This window comes from Ischnura elegans, chromosome 4 (genome assembly GCF_921293095.1).
Source record: "Ischnura elegans chromosome 4, ioIscEleg1.1, whole genome shotgun sequence".
In the NCBI taxonomy this organism is placed as follows: Eukaryota; Metazoa; Arthropoda; class Insecta; order Odonata; family Coenagrionidae; genus Ischnura; species Ischnura elegans.
In genome coordinates, this window is record NC_060249.1 from 48,889,817 (window position 1) to 48,914,617 (window position 24,801).

General features: G+C 39.3%; 1 protein-coding gene across 4 annotated transcripts in view; it reads right to left on the bottom strand.

The window, feature by feature from the left end:
• LOC124157408 overlaps nt 1-24,801 on the bottom strand; it is an 872,201-nt gene that overhangs the window by 395,159 nt on the left and 452,241 nt on the right. The window lies entirely within an intron of this gene.

Genomic DNA, 24,801 nt, shown 5'->3' on the forward strand with positions numbered 1-24,801 from the left:
ATCAAATGAAACTTGAACAATGTACAACACCAGTCATCATACCATGCAATGTCCAAGTTTTAACGCCTTGAATGATCGTAATTCTCCAAAGATAAACAATAATTAAGTCCTTTAATGCCGAAAATATAAATCAAGAAATTGATTAATTGCTAAATTGCTGAACCTACCTATATCTACGAGCTTGATTTTTTGCTGAATCAATTAAGGTATCCGGAGAAGCATGAAATTCCTCCAATAAAATCGTTATAGGCACCGCCCTCTTACGCAACGATGCACTGGCATGCGTTAGGCCTTCTTTGGGCAGCGCTTACACTGACCTCCAGTCGTTATAACGTGGATGATATAACGATCGATACTATCAGGACTTTATAATATGCTGTATTTATCAATAATTAGCAGCAAATGACATCCTTGGGATTTAAAGTTTACTTTTATTTCGCAGTTCAATTAACACTCACTGGCTGATGTGAATAATGATGATCAATGATGAATAAGCCAGATAATATTTCTGGAGCATTGGATACAATAACTGTAGGGAAATATAGATGAATAAATATATGCGAATTATAAACTCCTTGAATTATGCACCGCATAATATATGCACTGAATTGTTGAGGCCTTTACTTTGTAGAATTCCATTATATGGTTGGAAGAAAATTACTTTGCTTTTCTACAAAACACACACTTTATTGCCGACTAGTTTCGGTACACTGTACCATTTTCAAGACTAGTGATACACATAAGATTTTTCCGGGATATATACCCTTCCCGTCACTTACCTCCCCCCTCCCCTCCCCTCCAATTACCAGACCACAGAGTATATATCCCGGAAAAATCTTATGTGTATCACTAGTCTTGAAAATGGTACAGTGTACCGAAACTAGTCGGCAATAAAGTGTGTGTTTTGTAGAAAAGCAAAGTAATTTTCTTCCAACCACACCGCATAATATACTTTTATTCTTAATTTCATGTAAATAGGCAGGGGTAAAATCAAAATATTCTTTTACGCAAAGAAACACTGTAAGAATTTTATATTCAAAAGAAAAGAAATCAATGCATTTGAATGAGGTACTCTTGAGGTTTCTTTCAGTATCAAGGTCGTAAATCATGGTCTAACTCAAATTGAAAACCGTATTAATTCAGATCAATCTACAGTGTTTTTCTTCATTCGTTTCTGAAACGAATATTTTGAAAGGTGGAATTTATTAAAAGAAAATGCTGGATATAGGCCAAGAGTTTTTTCCATTGTATAATTGCTCAAGTCGTATCCGGAGTTGATTGAGACTAGTTTTTTTGTTATACGGTGGATTTGTGTGTGGCCTCAATAACTAGTTTAATTAAAACCACAGGTTGAAACTTGGAAGCGACTGCGATCATTGAAACTTGATGAGAACGATTTCGAAACGGCTCATAATAATGAGATTATAATATTATAATGACCGAGGTAGTTATTTTTAGACTTTCTTCCAGAAAGAAAAATCCCTTCACTTCTATGCTTTCTATGTCCAACTAGAACAAAGGCCAAAATGAATTTATTCCACTATGACCTCTTTTGACAATTATTTTCATTACCAATTCTGGCAGGAATAAAATAATTAATTTACCCATATTTTTCTGTTTTCCCATTCCGTTATTTGATTCTATTTTTCGAACAACCCGGTCTTTTTTAACGAGATTATTTGCTTAAAAGAGCTCTCTGGAGTTCAACTCATTTAAACGTGCTTACATCCCAGAAAAAAAAACATAAAACGACCCCAATCTGTAATTATATTTATAAATTTTTAATGCGAGAATGTAATCTAAGACAGAGAACATCGTCACAGCGGAAGTAACGGGAAATTATCTCTAAGGACAAAACTCCGCAAGATCAAAACATAGTTTCTCTCTCGCCGCATCGTTCCAATTACTCCGAAATCGACCGACAATAAGAAAGGGAATACGCCGTTAGACAAACACTCAAGGCATGACAAGGGGAATTATTTGAAGCTCTAAATGCAGCCAAACTTAATGTGGCGTGGGTATTACCGGCGACTAGGGCAGCAGTCACGAACGCGAAAATGCTCGGGAGAAGCAAGAGATGGTTCCAAGGAAATTTCGTCTGAGCCGAATGTAATTAAAGATGTTCCGACGTGAATAATCGAATCAAAACAAACAGAAGCGTAAACTTAAGGTTATTTAACTGTAAGGGTATTTTTCATTTTTATATATTTACTATGCTTAGGGTAAAGTATATATTTTATTACTCGTTTATGTGTTTCTCCATGCATAGGTGTCTTTTCCCTATTTCAACGTCATATATTAACTGGGGAAAAACCAATCTATGTTAACATCCAACCGAATGGTTGACTTGTAGCTTTATTATTTATAATAATAATACGTTTGATGGAAAGGGGAAACAAGATCAACTTAAAGTAGGGTTTAGTAAATTAAATAGAGGGCCATGGAATTTTGCAAATAAATTAATTAATTAAAAGTCACCGATGATATTCAAAAAACACTTTAATTTTCCATTCAAGACCGGTATCAATACATTTTGTGTAATCGCCAGGTGACTTCTCAAAAAATTACCATTAAATACCGATTCTCAAACAAAAGTTCAATGGTATGTGGGTAACATAGGTTTATGGGTATTTAAACGAAACATTTTGCGAAGAAGATACCTGACGATAATACAAAATGTATCAAAACCGGTCGTGAAAAGAAAAAGTATTTTTTTAAGAAAACTGTGAGTAACTTTTAATTTACCGGTATTATTGAATTCCACCAGATTAATCCTGAAGCAACTGCCAGCATGATATTTTGTTCCTAAAATATATGTAATATTCAAAATGAGAGAGTAGGATAGTAGATGGGTAGGAAGCACTTTCATGGCCTTAAGCTGCGCGCGGAATACAGCTTAAACTCTAAAAAAAAAATCATTGTATCGCGGGAGGGACCCAAGAACCGTTAGTCCTTACATGCGCCCCGGAAGAAATATTAAATTTAAAATTTTATACGTGAAGCTTTCCTATATCAACAAAGACGTCTGCTTTCATTCATAACATGCTTAAAGGTTCAAAAGCAGAATTAGAGTGCATATGTGCAATCACTACAACTTAGTGCGTATATTCTTTTAATCAAAACTTTTTCTGGATTTAAGAGTGAAAACTAGACCCGATCTATTTTTTTTTACCCTACTTTTTATTTTTCTACCCGAACGTATTTTAATTTAAATCGTAGATTTACTTAGCTAAAAGTAGAGGAATTGCAATGTTAATGACCATCTAATGAAACGGAGGATGGAGACGCACAAACCAATAGCACATTTTCAACGTCTACTTTGGGTGCAACAAACGATATCAGACTGCAGTTACAGTATACATTTGCTAACTAGCCTAAATGTATTCCGTTGACGAGCCTAAGATTGTTTCAAAGTGTACATAACTAAAGGCCAGAGAAAAATTACTTTATCCTCACCAGAATTTTTGCAAGATACGAAGACGAACTTCGAGCAACATCTCATCCCGGATATCAAAATACGACCTCGCGGTGACAGCGTCGTCCTCTCGCACTCTCTAGGACCCAGCTGCTTTCCGGTGGAGGATGACAATGGAACCGTAATTTCCTATGGACTCCGCCCTTCGGAAAGAGGGCGCGGGAGGCGATCTCAGAACAAATATCTATCGTCGGAAGGGAAGCGCCTCTTAGCCTGGCGGAAATGAGTTCCTTGAGCGACAGCGGGCACTTTAGCTAGAAAGTCAACGGAGGAGGACAAGATATTCACAGATTGCAAAACGCTACTACATCCCTCGATTGGCACAGAGAGAGAATAATAATATAATTTACAGCCGGAGTAACCGTTTTTTCGATATCACAAAATATCAAATCGATCGCTCCCGAGTTTACTACGTGGAATGGTAACATGATTGAATCAAAAATAAAATTTGTCATATATCTCACAGTCAGGGGTGCCGACTTACAAAAAATATTGGGGGGGGGCCCAAACCGGGGACCTTGCCCCGGTAAATTTTATAGGTAGTGAATTGTAAGTTTTTTAAGCATTTTAGATGTATCATATGATCTACATTAGAACCCTGATCAGTCGAATCTCGATATCTGGACACTCCGGGGAAAATCGACAAGCCTGACACAATTTTTCCTCACATCTGTAACGAATTTTTGGGGGGGGGCTCGGGCCCCCTCAGGCCCCATAGAGTCGGCGCCACTGCTCACAGTAGTTATTAAAAACCTTTATAGTGCTAAGGCTTCGACCTTTTCAGGTCCTTATCAAGAGATAACAGAACCTATCAGGTCATCATCAAGAGGTTACAGAGCAGGTTCTACCAGATAAAGGCCAGAAAAGGTCTAAACAGGTAGAGTATTTAATAAATGCAGTGTGAAATATAACAAAGGTTACTTTTGATTATATCACAAAATATTACCAACGGCATAAAAGAGAGTAATTAGCGTCATAAAAGATATGAGTGGTACAGCAAAGCAATAAAAAATAACCGTTCAAAAAACTAAAATAATTTAATGCTTTCTAGTAGTTTCAACGACTTAGTGTCATTATCAAGACAAACAGAAAGGTCACATATAATATCGACATACATAAAATACAAAAGAAGGCTGCGCGATTCGTAAAAAACTGCTATGCGCGAACAGGAAGCGTTACAAAGATGTTAAACGAATTAGGCTAGAGACTCGGAGGCTGCGCGCTAAGCTTGAGCAATTGAGAGTCTTTAATAAGTGCGGCAAGGAGAACATCACATTCGCACCTCACTATATTTCCAGGTCCGATAGAAGCGATAAATTAAGAAAGATATTTTGCCAAACGGATAGATGCGGGAATTCGTTTTTCCACCGAACAATAAAGGACTTCAATAAATGCTATACGTCATTTCGTCTGAGCTTCTACTTTTTATATATTATAAACGGCCGGTGTCTTAACAACCCCCGCCACACGCCTCCAGAGGCGACTTACGGGGTAGTATGTAGATGAAAAATTATGGTCGCAGTCAGCCATCGCGTTACCCCGGATTTTGCCTCTTCAATATTGACACCGTGCGCAGAAGCCGGTAATCGTTCTTACACTTACCCTTTACTCTGAGGAGGACCCATTTGGCAGATCTTCAAAACTCCATTCGCTCGCACGTGGCATTCGACCGAGATACAAATTTTGGGTGCAGCTGTAACGTCTTGGCCGTGGCTCACGAAAAGACCTCTCTTCCTAATTTGGGAGAATCTAAGGTGGACCCATCCACTTTCGCTTTCTAAGCTTCCTACGCGAGTGTCTCGTGGGTATAAGATCTGAGCGGAGTGACTCAAGACATTAAATGAGATTCAGAATCTTTTAACCTTCTAACGCCACCATCGACTCTTTGTATTAACGTATTTATTTATTTATATATACCAGCAATCCATCTCAATCAATAAAATTATCGGCGAGTAATCTCGATCATCCAAGGAAGCATTACTCCAGATAGGCTGAAAATGATTCGTAAGGTTAATTTCTGTTCAAATTTAGGCGATCGACAGCAATTAGAATCCCAAGATTATAACGAAGTATGGGTTAGGATAAAGCTCATCCCATATTAAGTCAGAAGTAATGAGGAATTTGAACATCGCAGAGAAGAAGACAGCTTTTTAATGACACCAAAGTCATTGTGGCAGCCATTAGTCACACTTTGTAACAGTAAGAAAGCCTGGAATCCAAGAACTGTTTAGTATTCCTATCATTCAATTTAAATAGGTTAGAACATCGAAAAAAAAAACGAAAACGAAATTTGACATTTTTACGCTGGCAACATATATTTCATTACTCGGGGTAGCCTTCTCGTTGAGGTATTTCAGAACTCGCTTTAAAAAGGAGGAATTTCAATGGGGTTGGAGAGGGGGGGAGATTATGGATGAATTAAGGGGGGGGTGGGATGTTGATGAAGCCGTGGGGTATCTCAGAAGGTTTCCACTTGACCTCGATTAGCAAGCGGTCGTTATTGACGCGTTTGGGGGAGGGATGATGGGGGAGGGAGGAAAAGGCGTGGTCAAACTGAAAGAGATAAGGCAGTCCCGTCTCGGACTTCGACATGCGTTGAATCGGAGAGTCACTTGTCCAATCCACTGGTTCGACAATACATAAACACGAGCGTGATGCGCCCGCTCCCAGCGGGCTTCCACCGCTCTTTTCAATACAGGTCCACAGAGGGATAGGCGCGTTTCTAATTTTAAAATGTAGAAAAAAAGGCAGGGTCTTATGTCTAAATGTATGAACGCGAGAATGAACACGAAAATGCACCGTGTAACCACCCAACTTGTGCGAATGCATGAACGAAAAATAGAACCTGTTCTAATTTGGTTCATGCATTCGTACACTCTAACTCATAAGTGTAAATGTATCGTGTAAAGAAGCCATAATATTTTTTGTTTTACCTATTCTGTTACACTTTTCTATGATATCTTGACACTGGGATTTACGCTTCCAAGTCTTAATAATTTCAAATTATGACCTAAAATATGTTTAACCTATCCCGAAGCTGAGAGATCGTACTCATGAGAATATTTATACTCCTAAATGTCCAATATAAGTCAGATAATGGACCAAAACAGAAACTTTAATGATTATTCGTTGATATGTTTAAGCAAGCCATTGATTTAATGATGTAACTTCACTCCTAGCCTCAAGGCTTGCACGTTAATTCTTTTAGAGAGAGCGGCCTACAAAAGTTTACAATTAATGATGGCCAGAGGAAAGTAGGGGAACTTAAGTATTAGATAAGCGATGGGGAAAAAGTGATCGCAACACGCATTAAGGGGAAAAGTGTCACTGATACGTTTTTTATAAAGGAATTGATATTAAAGACGCCAAACCGAGCAGAAGGAAGAAGCAAGCACATCACAAACACGCTTTTGACTCCACAAGGGTTTAAGCTAAAACCTTAATGTACCCATAAACCGTTTTGCCCACTAAATTGGACTCGAAATCAGATGGAATACTCCCTAATCCTATGCTCTTCCAGCCAAAACACAAAGGCATCCACTAGAAATATCGTCCATCATCAGTTTCCTACGTTCATACAATGGAAGGAAACTTATTCCCTTAATGAAAAATCATTTCCCTCTTCTTGGACATCGGACTCAAAGGTTATTGATACGTACTCTCATGATGAATAAAGAGACGAATTAAAAGACAATATTAAGGCGCTTTACATTTTAAGACATCATCAAAAATATAAGATGGTGAATCACTGATGCAATCAGGTGATGATTATTATCAAACGCGGAAACCTCTGCCTTTGGAAATGCAACATTCACAAGATATCATTCATACTCACTGGCGAAAGCATAAAGGCAAAAAAATGATTCAATTTATTTATCTCACCACGATTAATCCCTGTTCTTTCATAATGAGATGCTCACACACTCAGCAATTCAGCCTAAAGGTTTGGTTAGGACTCACCACGGACTAAGTAACGCGAATATAAATTTAACACATTCACGATTCCTTTCCCTGGACCCTCTCATGGACTTAAACTTTGAAAAGTGCGAAATTTTCATCCATGATTCGAACCTGCGACGAATCCCAGGAACATGGCCTCAAGTTAATCACAATTTTATTGGTAATTACCCACAACAAATTTTAATTGCTACCGGTTCCCATACACCAATCTTTCTGTGTAAATTTTCCGATTAACTTTTCCGAATGACATTCCCACAATATAGCCTGAACTATATGTGTACTCCATTCAGGTGACTGCGTACCTTACGTCATAATCGCTCAAATTATAGTTTTATAGGTGACACATCAAATGTTTATACACTCACCCTTTACCCGCTCTGAGACTATAATAGCAATCGAGTATTACAATCGTGTTAGATCCCAATTTCATATTAAAAAAAAAAAAACTTTTTTCATAATCCTTTCTGCCCACGCATTTGACCATTCATGTCCCACATCTATCAGCATTTTCTTGGCCGTTCGATCCTACCTTCGTCCTCCACACTGTGGATCTCCCAAACTGGTCACAGGCACGCATTATAATCTGTCCCGCGATCCTTCATCTTCCAAAATGAGAACGATGGAAGGAGAGAGAGAGAGGGAATCTTTTGATTTTTGATGAGAAATTTAGGAGCAGGACTTATAAGTGGGTGTTAAGCCACCTTGAAGAAGGGAATAGGTCATACTTAAACACTCGAGGTCACACCTAAACGCAAGAATGAACGTCGCGGCCCCAAATTACCTACCTAAAACGGGGTGGACGAAATTCACGGATGATTGGGAATGATTGCTGCGGTTTTAAGAAAAAACCAGTCGGTATAAATATTACCGAACGATCACATATGAGAGGGTGTGAATCCAAAGGGTACAAGTGATTTTTTTTTCAACAGAGTTAGGTAAAGTAAATTGTTGGAAGAAATACACAAAAACTTGGTTGCCATGGGATACGAATGAGTCTCTGTTCTGTGCTGACATCGAGTGGAAAATCAAATGCAATACTATACATATAATTGATGTCGTTTGTTTTCTATACATAATTTCTGTACCTAAGTCTGTGTAGAAAAAATAAATCACTTGTACCCTTTAGCTTCTCACCCACGCAATCGGATACTATATTTTAAAATATCACTCATACGTAACAGCATTATCTGAAATATATGAGGTCACAAAAAATTTGCCAAGAACACGCCTAGAAAGCCTATGAAAAGTCAAAAAATATAAAATCATGGAGAGCTGTTTGGGGTTTTCTTCATTGAAGAGACCGACCGTTCCTTCAACGACCAAATCCCCCTGAAGACTAAACGACCAACGACCCCTGAAGAGATCCTTATTGAATTTAAAATATTAAAAAAAAAAACTGTCACAAGTAGGCAGAGAACGTAAGGGTTTGTTACCATCACTTTGTCCCGGATTCAAGGCTTTTCGAAGAAATTCAAGTCCCTTATATAATTCTTCGCAATGGAGACGTCAATGAACACATTATGGAGGTAATTTCGTGGTCCTCTGGATCAAGACCATTGAGAGCAGACCAATGGCGACGTCAGGAATCTATCTTCTCTTCCTTCTCTTTCCTCGACGACGCAAATGTCTTCAACTTTTGGTCTCCTAATTCAAATAAAAACATACCTTATTCCAAACACCTATTTTCCAATAATTGTGATGTATAACTGAGAGTCACAAACATCTCCGCATAACCTTTTCCAAGGGTAGAGCAGACTAAAAGTTGAGATTCTCAAAACAGCATGGGCTGATTCAGCACATTTTTAAGGCGCACAACTTGCTCCGCACATTTTCAAAGCTCTAATTTAACATTTCAAATCGATATATTCATTACTCTTTTAAATATACATTCAAAGGAAAAAACAACTCCAAGCAATATAGCTCAAGTATCCCCAAAAATTCTTTAAAAAAAATACTGTTCACTGTTAAAATAATCACGATCAATGGACCTGTACCGTTTTGGAAATCGTTACCATGATAGAAAGAAAAGCTAAACGTAAGCTTCGTCACTCGAGAAAAATAGTCGCAACACACACCAGCGCGATATATTAAGCTCTTCGATTAGCCTTTCATGAAATATTCGACGACCGCGACTCCATGGCGACGAATTTCATTCATAATTCAGCCTCTATATAGATGGCGCATGGCTGGCCTTTACGCTCAACTACTCAAAAACACCGAAGACGAAAAGCATGCCCATATACGGCAGCTCGAAGGTATTCAAATTCGAATCCCTCGGTCGGAGGAAGGACGCGATCTTGAGGTCATGAACGTCAAGAGTTTCACATCACCTCGTCATTATGTATCCCGGAGAACAACACAACGCACGAACAGAAAGGATTCAACGTAATATACACGGACTCTATTAAAATGAATCTCTCCACTTTAGGGAGGAGCAAGTCAATAGGTTTTGCTTTGAGTATGACTTGTTAAATAACGATTTTGAACTGAAAATAAACATCCCTCCCAATAATACAATAATAGTAAGTAACACAGATCTTAAAATATTCAAAGAACTTAATTAATAAAATATCACCAAAAATATATCAATTGATGACAAAATCTCAATATCTGCGATAGATAACAACGACGTACAGCACGAGATAAATTTTCACATATATTCTAAGGATACAGTTTTAGTGCGTAAGTTAATAAAGTAAAAAATTGAAACAAGCAGCATTCAGCCAAATAAAAATGGATTCATTCAGTTGCAATTCCCTTTTAAAACGAATGTAAATTTAACTTAACACCGTGGGATAAAATAGTGTAAATCAGGAAGGAGATAATCATAAAGATACTAGAATCTCAAGGATAAGCAACTACTTTTAATTACTACTTACATAATTAAAGTACTTGCTATGGCGAGGAATGTCATGGAAAAGTCATGAATTTGACCGACCAAACCGTCACGAACAACAATTTCGGTTAACATCCCCGACAATAGCTCATTTAACAATGATATTCGGGTCGCATTGCCCGTCAGCGATGCGCGTGGCGACTTCAGTAAACGTAATAGGCGCTAGAGACTCGGAGGCTGCGCACTAGGCTTACAATCAGATTGCTTGAGCAGTTGAGGCTAGATATCTTTAAGAACAACACGGAGAACATCATATTAGAACATATTTTTCCAAGTCCAAAATAAACGATAAACTATGAGAGATATTTTAATGTTTATTAAGTTTAAATATTAAATTTATAAGAAATTAAGAGAGCCGAATGGATGGGTATATGAATACGTTTTTCCCCCATACAATAGGGGACTTTAATAAATACTAGGCGTAATTTCATTAGATTTTCCCTTTTTGTTTGCAAACGGCTTGTGCCATAACACCCCCGCCACACGCCTTTGAGGCGGCTTGCGCGGCAGTATGTAGATGTAGTAAACCACTTTCAATGCGCGGAAGACGACAACACATATAGTGGCTGACTCCAGAATCCTCCTACGTTGTAACATTCGTGGGTACAACATGTCTCCTAATCCAGATGGAGGAGGCATGCCCCCGAGCGAACAGATGCGTCATAAATTCTACTTCTCACAAATAACCAACCACCGGTCCACTCCGTCCAAATGACTGAATTTACATTTCGATTCCAAGCAGCCATTCCCTTTGTGAGTTGCGACGCGTGGGAACATTCCGAGCCGGATGGGACAGTGGTAATTTACGACAAAAATCACAGCTCTCTCCAGACGTCCACGGCTGAGCGAAATTATCCCCTTTAAGTCATGCATAATATGCCACATTAACACTCTATGCCTCTCCCACACACTCATTACATGCAGGCAGAGATATAAATATATATACGCTCTCTGACTGCCCACGCTGGCCAATTCAGAGACCAATTTTTCAAAGGAAAACGTATGACTGCGGTTTGCTTCTCAAATGAGTGACCCCGCAAAAGATAGAGATTTGAAGCGATTGCCTAAACAAATTGCGGCACGAGAATTAAGCTTTTCTCCAACAAAGACTCCATCATGAGAACAAAACAGGAGCATTCAAAGCGTTCCTTATTCATTAAAAGGAAAATATGAGATATATCTTTGTCTTCTCACGCCACAAAGAAAATGCTAAAACGGAGATGATGAGCGATAATATCAGATCTGCTGCTTCAAAGGAATATTAGTTCACATGAATTAAAGCGAGAAACAATTTCCGTGGACAGGACTGAACTTTTCGCCACACTGACTTTCGAAGAGTCAACGCGCAGACTCCATAGTTACCAAGGTTACCCAAACCTAAAGCACTGCGTAAACAATTGGCTTCATACGCAGGCATGGGCACAGGTCAAAGGGTATATGTAGACACTACCATCTACAGGAAAGATCTTGGACCTTAACAAGGCAATTTTGAAACACAACAGCCCCTTTACGAGGCGGAAAAACTCACTGAATTCCATTCTTAATATTCGCCAGATTAACCTCAGACCCTTTTGACTTTTTGTTACAAAATTGATTAAAAATTCACATTTTCATTTTTTAATTGGATATGGGTAACAAGGGCGTACACAGGATCATAACTGGGGGGGGCAAGCCAAGTTGTGACATAAGTTTTCGAGATTATTTCCTTGAAAAATAGTTTTATTTTAGTTACATATCTTATGCTAACACATATCATTTTTCGTGGGTTTAAAGAAAATTTGTTGAATATTTTCGCTTCAATTCAGTACTGATTTTTCAGGGAGACTTTTGCAATTTTTGCTTCTAGGGTGGGCAGCTGCGCCCCGTGCCCCTCGCTGGGTACGCCAATGATGGGTAACGTATCATTCACTTAAATATAAGATATCTTTAACGTCAAAAGCGAACATGAAAATTTAAAATGAAACCCGTCGTACAAAATATTTGATAATTTTCAACCATTTTGTCATCGGATACGGGTAATGCATACTGCGTTTCACCTAAGGATACCTTTTTTATGTCGAAAACGTACGTAAATATTTGAACGGAAATCTGTAGACGATAACATATAAAAGTTTAAAAAACTTTTTTTGATAGCCACTTTCGCCGTTTCTCCATGGGATACGTGAAGTTTATTGAGAGCTTAGAATGCTGTTGAATGTTTAAAAATGAAAGCGCGTATTTGAAAGGAAACTTTTCGCAACAAATTTGAGCAACGAAAGCAAAATAAACTTCTTTCGCAGGGAGAACAAATAACCATTTGTTCCAGTGAATGTGGCACGAGTTTCAACTTGCGGGAAGTTGTTTACGTTGAAAGCGAACTTAAATATTTAAAAGGTAACTCAGGCTTGGGGATTAGGGATGTAAATAGGTAGTCGATGACCTTGACATGGAAATTTCGGAGGCGCGAGCACACGAACGAAACACTGCTTGGTCCCATCCCACCCCACCCGTTGACCTGTCGGTCCATTCCGGACGGGACCTTAGCCTACTAAACCCGGGCGCCAAGAGATTTTACGCATCGGAAGGTTATACAGAATGGAGAAAGATTGTCTCACGAAATTTTAGCCCTGGTGAGCTGATGCGAGTAAGAACCAAAGTTACCAATGATGCTTAGGACTAAAACGCACCATTTTCAAACTACAGAAACGTTGAGCCAAGCGCTCCGATTGGCCGCGAGTTTGCCCCGTTGCCGGATGCTCTTGACAAAGGCAAAGGTAAATGATGTCACTATCCATCCAATGAATGTACCTCCCCTGCCACTTTCTGACATTGTTGACTCAGGACAACCACATCCCCTTTCACAGCTTCCCACCTCCCCTCCCCCATCCATCCACGGTGGTCCAGGCCGACCTTTAACCCCCACATCTCATTTTGTTGCATTGTTTTCTTCCCATTTTGTTACATTGTTTTATTCCCATTTTTTATTATAGTGTGCCTCCCATTTTGTTGCATAGTTTCTTCCCTTTTTGTACAATAGCGTGGCTTCTATTTGCAATTTTGTGACTAGTGTGCCTAACATTTGGCAACTTCGTACGACTTAAGTACCACAACACCCTCCTTCATATCATCCCCACTTTGTAACACCTACTGACTCAATGTATATAAAGCCATACTCTCCGCGTATTTGAACCTGACGATGTCGCACAGCGAAGAAACTGGTCGTTAGTAAAATCACATCTGAAATTTACAAAGTTTTAATCTTAATTAATTAATTAATAATTCAAAGACTTAATCTTAGCTAGTAATAGAAATGTTACACTTAATTTATGAATGTCTCACTTGGTACTTCAAGACATTTGTGAATGCGTGTTGAACTATAAAATTTTATGCGAAATGAAATTGAAATTAAAAATTATGAAATTCCAGTTTGTGGCAAAATTTCATGAATAATTCATACTTGAGTCCAGGGACTAAATATTCACGCATAATTCCCGATTCTCCCGGTCACCTGGCACCCTACAATAGGTGGAATGCCATGCCTGCCTCGCACCCTGCAATATACCCCAAACTGCCCTCCCATCATCATCAGCATCAAAGCCGCCTCGGAAGTGGGTCGGCGAAAACTATCTGCCGTGTCCCATCGCCCGTTACGGTCAACGAAAGCAAGGGGAGGGAGGGGTTATACTTTTCCCAATCGTTCCCTCTCCTACTCGCCGCGTAAGCTGGCGGCTGAGGCCAAGGTCGACTCATTTTCAATATCAAGAGGCGCCCACAGCCTCGGGAGAGAAAGGAAATCGAAAACACCGCGAAGAGATTTGGGCACTATGCTTAGATCATTTTCAAATATATTTGCGACTGGTCCAGTCGTGAAAGATCGGTAAAATGGTCAAAGTTGTTGTACTGTCCACTGGTTTAATAATAATACCAACGAGTTCGACGCAAGGTGTCATCATTTCGTCCAATAGAAATAACAAGTCACTTTTAGACCAGATGATGATGCTGACTTAGCGTCATATTCAGATCCAATAAAATAACAAGTCACTTGTTGACCTGAAGATGACGCGCTGTTATTATCATTAAAACAGTAGACATCCAAAACAAATGAACTCAGCACAATAAGTTTTTATCATTTTATTTAGCATGCTGTTCCACCCTATCTCGCCAAACACAATTGAGCGTTCAATCTCGAAATGTTTCGAGAATTACGAGAAGTCACTGATTGAAAGTCGGTTTTAAAGCATAGTGATTAAAGAATGAGAAAACACGGTTCTTTCAGTTCCTTCGCTTGTATCGTAGGCGTCGCTGAACCGACATTCTTAAGGTAGACACGTAAACTGAAGCTCGTGCTAATATGCAGGTGACGGAAGCCATAAGACCCGGAAGGAAGATTTTTAAAGCTCGGCTGCTGGCTCCGTTCCCGACTCCTTTCGACGCCTTTCAAAAATTTCCATCGGTTTCCCTTCTATATTCGTCTCGCGAGCTGTCTCAAACCAGCAGCGAAGGCGGCACACGCCTGTCAAAAAGAAAAATTTATAAAAAGTACGAAAAAGGCTCACCGCTCCGTCACCTTCCCCCGCGCCATTACCAGAGAGGAATGCTCACGTCGGTATTGACGGCGCATAAATACAGATTTCACATTATAAAGCTAAATTAGGCTACAGAAATACGGTGATTGTTTAATGAAGATATTGTTCATACGATACGATATACTTCGATACTATCATGCAGTTTAATTCGACTTCAATAACATTTCCGTGCAAACAGTATAGTTTAATCCAGTTGCGTCAGTGGCGCCGACTCCATAGGGCCTGAGGGGGCCCGAGCCCCCTCAAAGATTCGTTTGGGGGGGCGGAGCCCCCTCAATAATTCAAGAAAATAATTAAGTTATATTATGCTTTGTGAAATCACAAAAATATATTGGTGATTTTTATTTCCCATGCTTGACGATAGTTACCTTTTAAAATAAATTCAACAATGAGTGTTGAAACAAATAATTATAAGGTTAAGCAGGTTAACTGAATCAAGTGGTGTGAATCATGGTAGTGTTTCGGTGCTGCGACACACTGAATTTAACCACTTCCTGGGGCATGACCTCCGATATGGGCCCCCCCAATATTTTTTATAAGTCGGCGCCCCTAAGTTGCGTAACTGGGAGTATTCTTTGGGGGGGAGGGGCACAGGAGGGGTACCCCCCAGGCAACTGGGAAAATATTTGAAAAATGACATGCCTGTAAATACATTTTACATCAATTTGGAACTAAAAATTTAACTTTAAGGAGATGCAGTTATTATGTGTCAAAACTAGAAAATAGTTATAAATAATTTTTTAGTTTGTCTAAGGCTTTGATGGGGATCTCTCCCCTCATCCCCCCGTAAATACGCCATTGGTTTAATCATGCTTATATTTGCACATCTTCAAAAACATTGTACATCAGCTACCCTGAAATAATATTTTGTGAATTAGGGCAAATATTAACATGATGATTCAAGCTAAACTTGTAATGATTTAACTGATTTACTGACGACGAAGCGATAACTAAAACTTTATTGTAATAGCAGCTGATTATTAATAAGTTTTAGTATGCCAGCATCAAATAAAGACATTTAAATTTCAGGTAAGTACTGCATTATTTTTCCCTAATAAACCTCCTGCATTTGTTACTATTCTTCACCTCTCATCAAATTCTTCTCCTTACACAAATTGAAGCCTTCTGCAGTTGTGTACACAATGTATTAATTATTTATTTACATTGTACGATAGTTCAAAAAATAATTTTTTTCAATACCTACCTTTCGTTTTTATGATAGCTCTTTAGATACGTTGCATATCTAACGAGTTTTATTGAGCTAAAACAACGAACATAATCTACCCTCTGTCTAAATATTTTACGCAGAGGCAGACGTAACCAAACGAGTATCTGTTCATATTCAAATGAAATTCGCGAAATAAGGAGCGTATATCCGCAGAGTTTCCTTCGTTTGATAGGGTATTAATAATCCTTATTTAAGCCAAGCGCTACCTCCTAGCAGGATACTCTGCCACCTGCAAGCAGCCTGCATCGTGGCGGCGCTCATAACTACTAAGGTGGCCTCACAAGACGGCGGCTGGAAACCAGAATGACGTCACACGGGCTTTTCCCAGCATTAATACTTAGGCCCAGCGCACACGGTGTGACTGTTTTACAACTACCGTTGCAAACCAGTTGCGCGCGCAACTGTTTTATGACCTCGACAATGTATTTGAGTGGGGAGGCGCACACGACGCGACTGGTTTTTGGCGATCTCAAAACAGTCTGAAACCAGTCACATGCAACCGTGGGCCCGCGGTTGCAGTTGCGTTGCAGACTTCAGTTGCACGAGACCACGTGGTGTTTTGGTGGTATTTTCGACGGCCGTATAGTGTCGATCTCAAAATGAATGATCAAGAAGTCAATATGAAGCTTGTTGGAACAGTAGAGAAGCATGAAGCCCTGAACAAATACAAACTTTCTTACGTCTTTGGTATTGATAATAGTTCACAGCGTCTTCTTCACCTGACTCAGTGATAGTTAGCGCGGACGGCCAAGGCAAGGGCTAAAAAACAACACGTACCGCACTAAATAAACATTTCACTGATTGCACAATGGACGAAACTGATTTACAACCAGACATTTGTCATTACACCCGTGTGCGGACAGAAGTTTTGTTTCTGTTGCAAACTGGTTGCAGACGCAACTGATCCCCAACTGAGGTTACGAAATAGTCGCTCCGTGTGCGCTGGGCCTTAGCCGTCGCGTTTTCGCGCGCTTAAAAATTTCCACTCTTCATTTTATCGCGAAAAATAGACATCGTCAATTAAAAATCTAAAAGCGTGAAATGCCTACTGCAGGAGTAATAATCTTTCGATTTAGGCAATTCAAAAAAATAGGAAACCACCCTATTGGCTGGGAATAGTGACAAAAGAATAAGGAAATTCCGGCTTGGCGTGACGTTAAAATCACCACAATGTGTAACCTAGTTAACTCACGAGCCACAGTACAATATTCCCATTCGCGGTACGACCTCAAGTGTAAGCAAAGCGACGACACGAGGACGCAAGCAAGAATGGAAATGCGATACAGTGCCTCGGGATATACATACTAAGGGGAGATGTAAGGAGATCTATAGTGATCCCGATAGGGTTGGGGGAGTTTGATGATAACCCGGTTAAAAATACTTCCCTCGAATACCATCGCCAAACCTCCTTCCCTCACTCCAATCACCTAGGTTACCTTTGACCTTTCGAAAGTTTAATGCGAGCAAGTTCTCCGCACACTCGTGGCTTACCCTCGTCGTTGAAAGGAAAGAAAAAGTTCGCCGTACAGCACGCGGAAGGGCGGAGAAAATAATTGGATGAAACTTTTTTCAACGTTCTAATAATGGTTTAATGCTAAAAAAAAGCACTCATCTCAACGATTGATTTCCTGCACCCTTAAGAGAACTAAACGAGAGAGATTCATGGATGCGACCGCAAAAAAATCAAACAGCCATTAATTATTTTAATAGTCCTTCAACGCAAAACTCGAGGAAAAAGCATGTTACATATTCGTACACAAGATGGTATCGCAGGAGAGAATTTTTATTTTTAAAGTTTCAACAAAAACAACTAAGGATCGATAAGGGGTAGGCAACGGAAAAAAATTAGCAGCATTTCACAACTTGAGAATCGCTCATTAAACTGGCATTCATAATTCTCTATAAAAATAAACTGTGACATTTGAGATCTGAATAAAAATGTTAGGTACTTCATATTTGAGACGAATTCTTTTTTTTTTTTTTGAATGACAGACCTCCGTTCCTCAAATGCGAAATAATAAGGCACTATAAAAGGTGCTCTTTCCGAATCACTTACGCTTACCAAACCACTCGGTATATTTTAACAGAGACGTGAACCATCTTTGAAAACGATTAAGATCCAATCGCATTTGAAGCCATGTTTGAATCCAGAAGAAATTATGCCTAAGAAATCTGCCACATGGAAACTTAGCCGGAAAGAGAAAGAAGGGGGTCAAAATAAATTTAAAAACTTCGTTAACCTTGAAAACTAATCTCCTAATAAAATTAACAACAGACTTGCCATTGTTTGTCATTACACATCACTATTAATTTTTTTAATCCACAACAGGCATTTCCTGCTAGCCATCAAAACACGAAGTAAGAAACATGACCGAAATTCTTGTGAAACGAAGATAATTCTGAAAGACAAAATGGTATTTCGTTTTATGAGAGGGCTAAAACGACTCTTAATATTTATTTAATCCAACGCAGTAATAACTTAATAGGTACTTTATATTGTAAAGGAATTTATACAGCTCTCACCTCGAACATACAAAGAAATAATTGCTTGGAAAGGAGAAGAAGCATCGTGTTTAAATTGGTAACTGCCAATAAATCTGGCTTTTATTGTCCCAATAAGGATTACAAGCAGAAATATCTCGTGATAAAGTCAACGCCCTTTCTTAGGCGATGATGGCCGAAAATATGCAAACAGTTAAAATATGAGCATGAAAAAAGAACCATTCATACAACCATTGATGATCATTATAATGAATCAAATACGTAATTTCACGATGTTAATTCCCAAAATATACTATAATCAAGAGCTTGTAATAGAGAGAAAGGAAAGTTTTGGAGATAATGCTTAACATTTTACGGAGGAATTGATCTCTTCAATAGAAATTCATTTGAAATGTTCATTAATCTCTATAAACGGTACAACTGAAAAAACATAAGAGTATTGATGAATTCTTCCCGGGTTTTTTTGCACCTGCGACAAATTTAAATGGTGAAATCCGAGATCACGTGATGCATCTCATTAATTTAATTGGAATCTATTGTTCGTTTGAATTTCGATCATTTCGATTGTAATTTTTAATTACATTAAATTTAATCTTCATAGAGGAGGAAAAGTACCAGGATTTTTACAGAATCTGTTAATGAGTATTTCATTTACCATCAATTTATCTACCAATTTCAGATAATAACAAAAATACTGAGGTTAAGGTGTCGGTGATGACCTCATCTTTAGTTACTGCGCAGCCAACTTCTGCGCTCTTGAATATTCCCAGGTGAACCGTGTATCGCAACGAATGAAATCCTGAGAAACGAACACAACTTCTCTCTAATCGTCAACACTCTAATTCCCATTTGTAATGATTAAGGAAAGAATACATGAACAAGGCATCTTGTTCAACGACTAATATCCTCTGTATATAAACACACCCATTCATTTGACTAAATATGTAATTACGTAACCATGGCGACAGCGCCTTGTTTACGCTCACGAAACGACAGGATGCTCCGAGAGGGAGCTCAAACTCCACGCGAGGGGAGTTGGGAAGTGATTGAAAAGGGACTTGAGATTCACAACACGTCTCTCACTAACCGACGTTCGCTCATTTGTCCCAATTAAGGACAGCCGTTCGAAAATTTAAAACCCAGCGGGGAATACAGGGCGCCTTCCCTGCGGCCACTTATAAATATCAACACAGAGAAGGGCTTTGAAATCTGTTTCAGTCTGCTTAGCACCACGGACTTGCTTCAAATAACTTCTAGCTCTTTCACAAATCATCAGCGCCGATTACATAAAAAACGCGGATGTACAGGGCATCGTCTACTGACTTACATCTAGCCAATTTTTTATGCCCAGAAAATAGAATGTTGATTTTGGAGGATATCAAGCAACCTAGAAGTTTTAACTCCAAGTAAGAAAAAAATATTCAGGAGTTGAGGCTATCTTTCAACCATTTAAAAACCATTATCCAGTACAATTTTTATAAAAATGATGAAAGTAGGTAATGAAAATGATTCATTCCGCTAAAGCGCCCCACGAAATAAAAGGAAAAAGAAGTTCAAAGGAATTGCCGTCGATATTCAGGTGAGCTTAACATCAAAGCAGGTTCCTTTGGCTTCCCCAGTCACTAAAAACATTTCAACTCTACCAATAAACTCTAAGTCTCTCATCCAATAGGCTATAATATCTTTTTCCGACACATAGTAATCATTCCTTATGTATGCATAGTAAAATATCTCACGTCATACCGCACTTTTTTCTTTCACCTCAGAGTAAGGCTATGGTGATTCTGATGAACTTCCTTTTCCGTGGGATTTATATTTCATATTAAAGTAAAACTTCCACTGGAAATAAGTAATAACATCGAAGGGAACGAGCTTCTCCCTACGAAGACCAAGAAGCTCATATTCAGGGGAAAAACTTGGAGTAACTACCTTACACGGGGAAAATATCCGTCAGGTTATTAATTATTATTAGGAAACATAATAAAGACACACTGTTGTATGTTCCTCAGAAGTTTTAATAACCGACCCAGGTTTCGACAATACACTATGTCATTTTCAAGGTGACTATACATAAATTTGCGAGCGTATACATACCAGGGAGGGGGGGCGGGGTTAAGGCAGGGATGAGGTGGTGATGGTGAAGAACAAACGAGGAAATGGATCCCTCAAGGTCAGTGGGTTTACGTAATGAGTCCAGGAGAACTGATAATAAAGGAGAGGAGTAGAAGGGGTACAAAAGGTCGTTTACCACACGTACATTTTTGTTGCTACATGTTCTTAAAATTTCCAAATGCTCAAGAAAGTCCAGCGCCAACTGACGTCACTTTCTGTTATAGTGTATCGTCGAAACCTGAGTCGGTTATTAAAACTTCAGTGGAACATACAACAGTGTATCTTTATTATGTTTCCTGTCACCAAGTTCCACCAAATATCGCCGTACAGCCTTAAGTTGATAATTATTATTAGGATAACAAAACAAAATAACTAGTATTTCTCGGCTTGTGATTTAAGGGTTCTAATATTACAATATTACAGGGCGGGAAAAGGCAATCTGGTGTGGAAATAGGGGTTCTTGAGGGCTACAAGAGACCATTATACGAACCGCAACACTTTCAATGAATGATATAAACTTCAATATTTTAAGATCAACTCAAAAGCCTGTTCTTCACTTCGCTTGAACCGATTAATTACTAGCGGACCTTACAAGCTGTTCTTTATTTTGGTTTCTGCTATTAAGAGTTTAAAAAAAGAATGCTTCCTATAAAATAATAATTTTAAAATTTGCATCAACAAAGGGGATTGAGCAGACGTTAAATCTGGTTGATTGCAATGTTTTTCGAATATTTCTTTTCTCTTTTATTTCGTAAATCACATTAGGGGAATGAATTATTACAAACTGTAACGTTTGATATTTAAATACTGTTGATTTTTAATGAATACTAATCGATACCTCCACTGCATAAACGCTCAACAATCGCCCATCGAATCAAATCGGCTCATCTAGTAGCCCTAGTAGTACCAGATGAGCGGATTTGATTCGGAAGGCGATTGTTGGGCGTTTATGCAGTGGAGGTATCGTAATATTTTATGTTGCTACGGAGTTAGTGATATTCGGAGAGGGGGATTGTTGAGGAGAGATGTAAAAGTGAAATTACTCAAAGTAGAGAGGGAAAAAGAAACGGTATCTTAAAGAAAATAATAAAGAGGATTTGGAGAAAAACAAACGCCTGACGTTACAGAACGCTATCGCCGAAATAACTCAATCAGAGCCACCAAACCCACGAAATGATCTCGGATTAATCCACGTCCATCTTGGTTGTATGGGAAGGATGCCGATTAATACTTCCAGTTCACATTTACTCTTGAATGTGAGTCCCTCACGCAAGGATCTTCCTCTCCTTGCAGTTGAGCTTCACTGCATCTTCGCATTCTCCCCACGTGTCTTTCGCGCCGAAGGGGAGAGAGGGAGGAGGCGAGGCCTAAACAGAACGTGCGACCCGGACCGCGTGTTACATGAAAAAAAGAGCACGCGAGAAAATATCTTTACTACGAGGGGAAAAAAACACAGCAAGGGCGGTTGGCGGCCTTTCTCCCCTCCGCTGATAACTCGGCGAGCCTCAAAGCCAAATGCGGGCTTAACCTTGAGTATAACATAATACTAACAATAATTAAAAAAATATTTTTGTTCCAATAATCCTCGACAGTACTCTAAAACGACGTCGTGGACGAGTGCAGTTGACTACTTGAAATCTTTCAGAAAATCATAAAATGTTTATTAAATGAAAAACTGCAGTGTCTTACACAAAAGTAAGTTTATTTCACGGCATTTAACCATTATTTATCAGGACAAGATATTTAAAATGTAGGCATTTCGTTCTTACAAGGACAATTCGATTCTCCACATTCACAGTAGTATATCATAAAAATATAAAGAAGAATAAATGATAATATTTTATTATTTGAAATTAATTGCCATTAATTTTCAATGCTTAGGTGAGATGGCTTGCGGGGTAGTGTATAGATTATATACACCCCTTTTTAGGCGGCTTGCAGTACGTATATGTAGATGTACTTGAAAATACCCTGAACCAGCATGGAGCATAGATTGGTGTAGCCAGCAAATCTGCTCAGCATATCCTGGCAGTAGCAGAGAGAAATTCGCTTCGGATTGTGCATCTCGGATGGACACCGCATAATGACGCTGATGAAAGTTAGAGCGGGTGGAGTCGCTGTAGGAGACACTTCGTTCCCAGACGAAGAAATTTTTCCAGGAGGTCGCGGAATAAAAGTTTTCTGAGCTGCGACGGATAGCGGAAATCCCTGCCCGGTCCTGGGACAAATACAGAAGACCCGGTGCCGGAATCGGTCACATCGAAGATCTTTCTCCGAAGGAACAAAGGAACTAGGTCCCGTAATGGGATTTGCGGCCTCAACCCAGGAGACTCTTCCAGGGAATAAGTCCCTTGGCGATTTGGAACCCGAAGCGAGTCATCATCTTAAGAGCCCAGGGGTGCTGCAGGGAGCAGGGAGCCCAGGGGGTATAAATGTTGGCATTTAGTATGAAAATAAAACAAAAAATCAATAAAACGATTAAAAATTAATTAAATTATAAAACAATTAATTGGTTTGGGGGAGGTAACATGCCCCTGGCTATGACGCTGACCAGGGTTTATGTCATCAAGGTTAATACCAGTGGTGGAAACGCTCAAAGCCTACTATGGTTAGATATGCTATCCTTTGCGTATACAGGCCAAGATGTTTGGGTTTCAATTGAACCCCGTAAAAACAACGCGGGAATCCTAAAAAAAAGGTTGTAGCCCTAGTTTTTACTGCCCTCACGGACCTTTTACCCCATATAAGGTAGCTAAAAGCAAGTTATACTTTATTTTTTTGATTGGTATGAAGTACAATGCGTACCCTGAAATATCCTACTGTGCATCACACAAATCTTTTGCGTTGGAAAACTTTCCTTTTCATTTTTAACGATGATACTCTAACGCCTATTGATACGGCTTGGGGGTTAGCATGTAGGCGTAGAAAATGAACGGGGCTCAATACGAGACACCAGACACCCTTCGCGCATTCTTTCTCCGCGGTGGATTTTTTTCTGTGCCTCTGTCTCTGGTGGTGTTATAGCAGGGCCAAGCAGCGCCGTTCGCGTCTGGAAGATATTTCCCTCCGCCATCCGCCCCTTCCCTCCGCGGCTAACATTCCGCCTCCCCCGCGCATTCTCCCCTCCCCCGTCTCTTCCAAAGGCTTCCCCGGCCACCCCTCTTAAAGCTCTGTTCTCCTCCGCATTGCAGACTCGCCGCTCGCCCTCCGCTCATTGCTCTCGCTAAAAGTCCAGTTTAAAGTGCTCTATCGCGGTGTAGTATCGATTGATTGCAATGGAGTACACTGTAAAAAAAAGCCAGTTTTACACGCCGAGGTAGCCCCTACCATCATTCCTACCAGGGTAAGGGGCGTGGCCAGGAAGAAATGTAGGGGGGGGGGTATTGTCTGAAACTATTACACTTTGAGCTAAATTATTCTTAATAATCATCTTCGATTCAAAACAAATCAGGAAACATAATGACGGAGACACTAATATTGTACGTTCCACAATTTCTTTTTAAATAGTTTGATTCAGGCTTTGACCCTTCACACTACTTCCAACTTTAAGAATGGCATGGTGAAAAGATAGCTTTGAGAGAGTACAACGATACAATTTCGCAATCTCACACATTTTGAGATGGTATGCTTTTATTTTACGTTATGTTAGAAATTGAAGTTAAGCTCACGCGAATATCGCCGGCAATTCCTTTACATCAATTGCGGGATCGAGTAGACTTTATTAATTTTCGGGGTTTTAGGTGGATGAAAGAGAAAATGTGAACATTTTTATTTCTAAATTTTATGCTATTTTGACACTTAAAATTGCACAGTGGATCGGTCGTCGGAAAGCTGTTTCACTAAAACATACTAGAATATAAATTACATTTTGTAAGAGTGAGCTATTTTTTAGAAATCTAATCACTATAATCAACAGCTTTTACTAAAAGAACAAACTTAAACTTGGTGGAGTTGAATAAATTTGTTTAATTGGTTGAAAATTTTCTGCTAAAATTAATTGGTTTAGGGGAGGGCACGTGCCCCTGTGCCCCCTCCTGGCTATAACACTGACCAGGGTTAACGT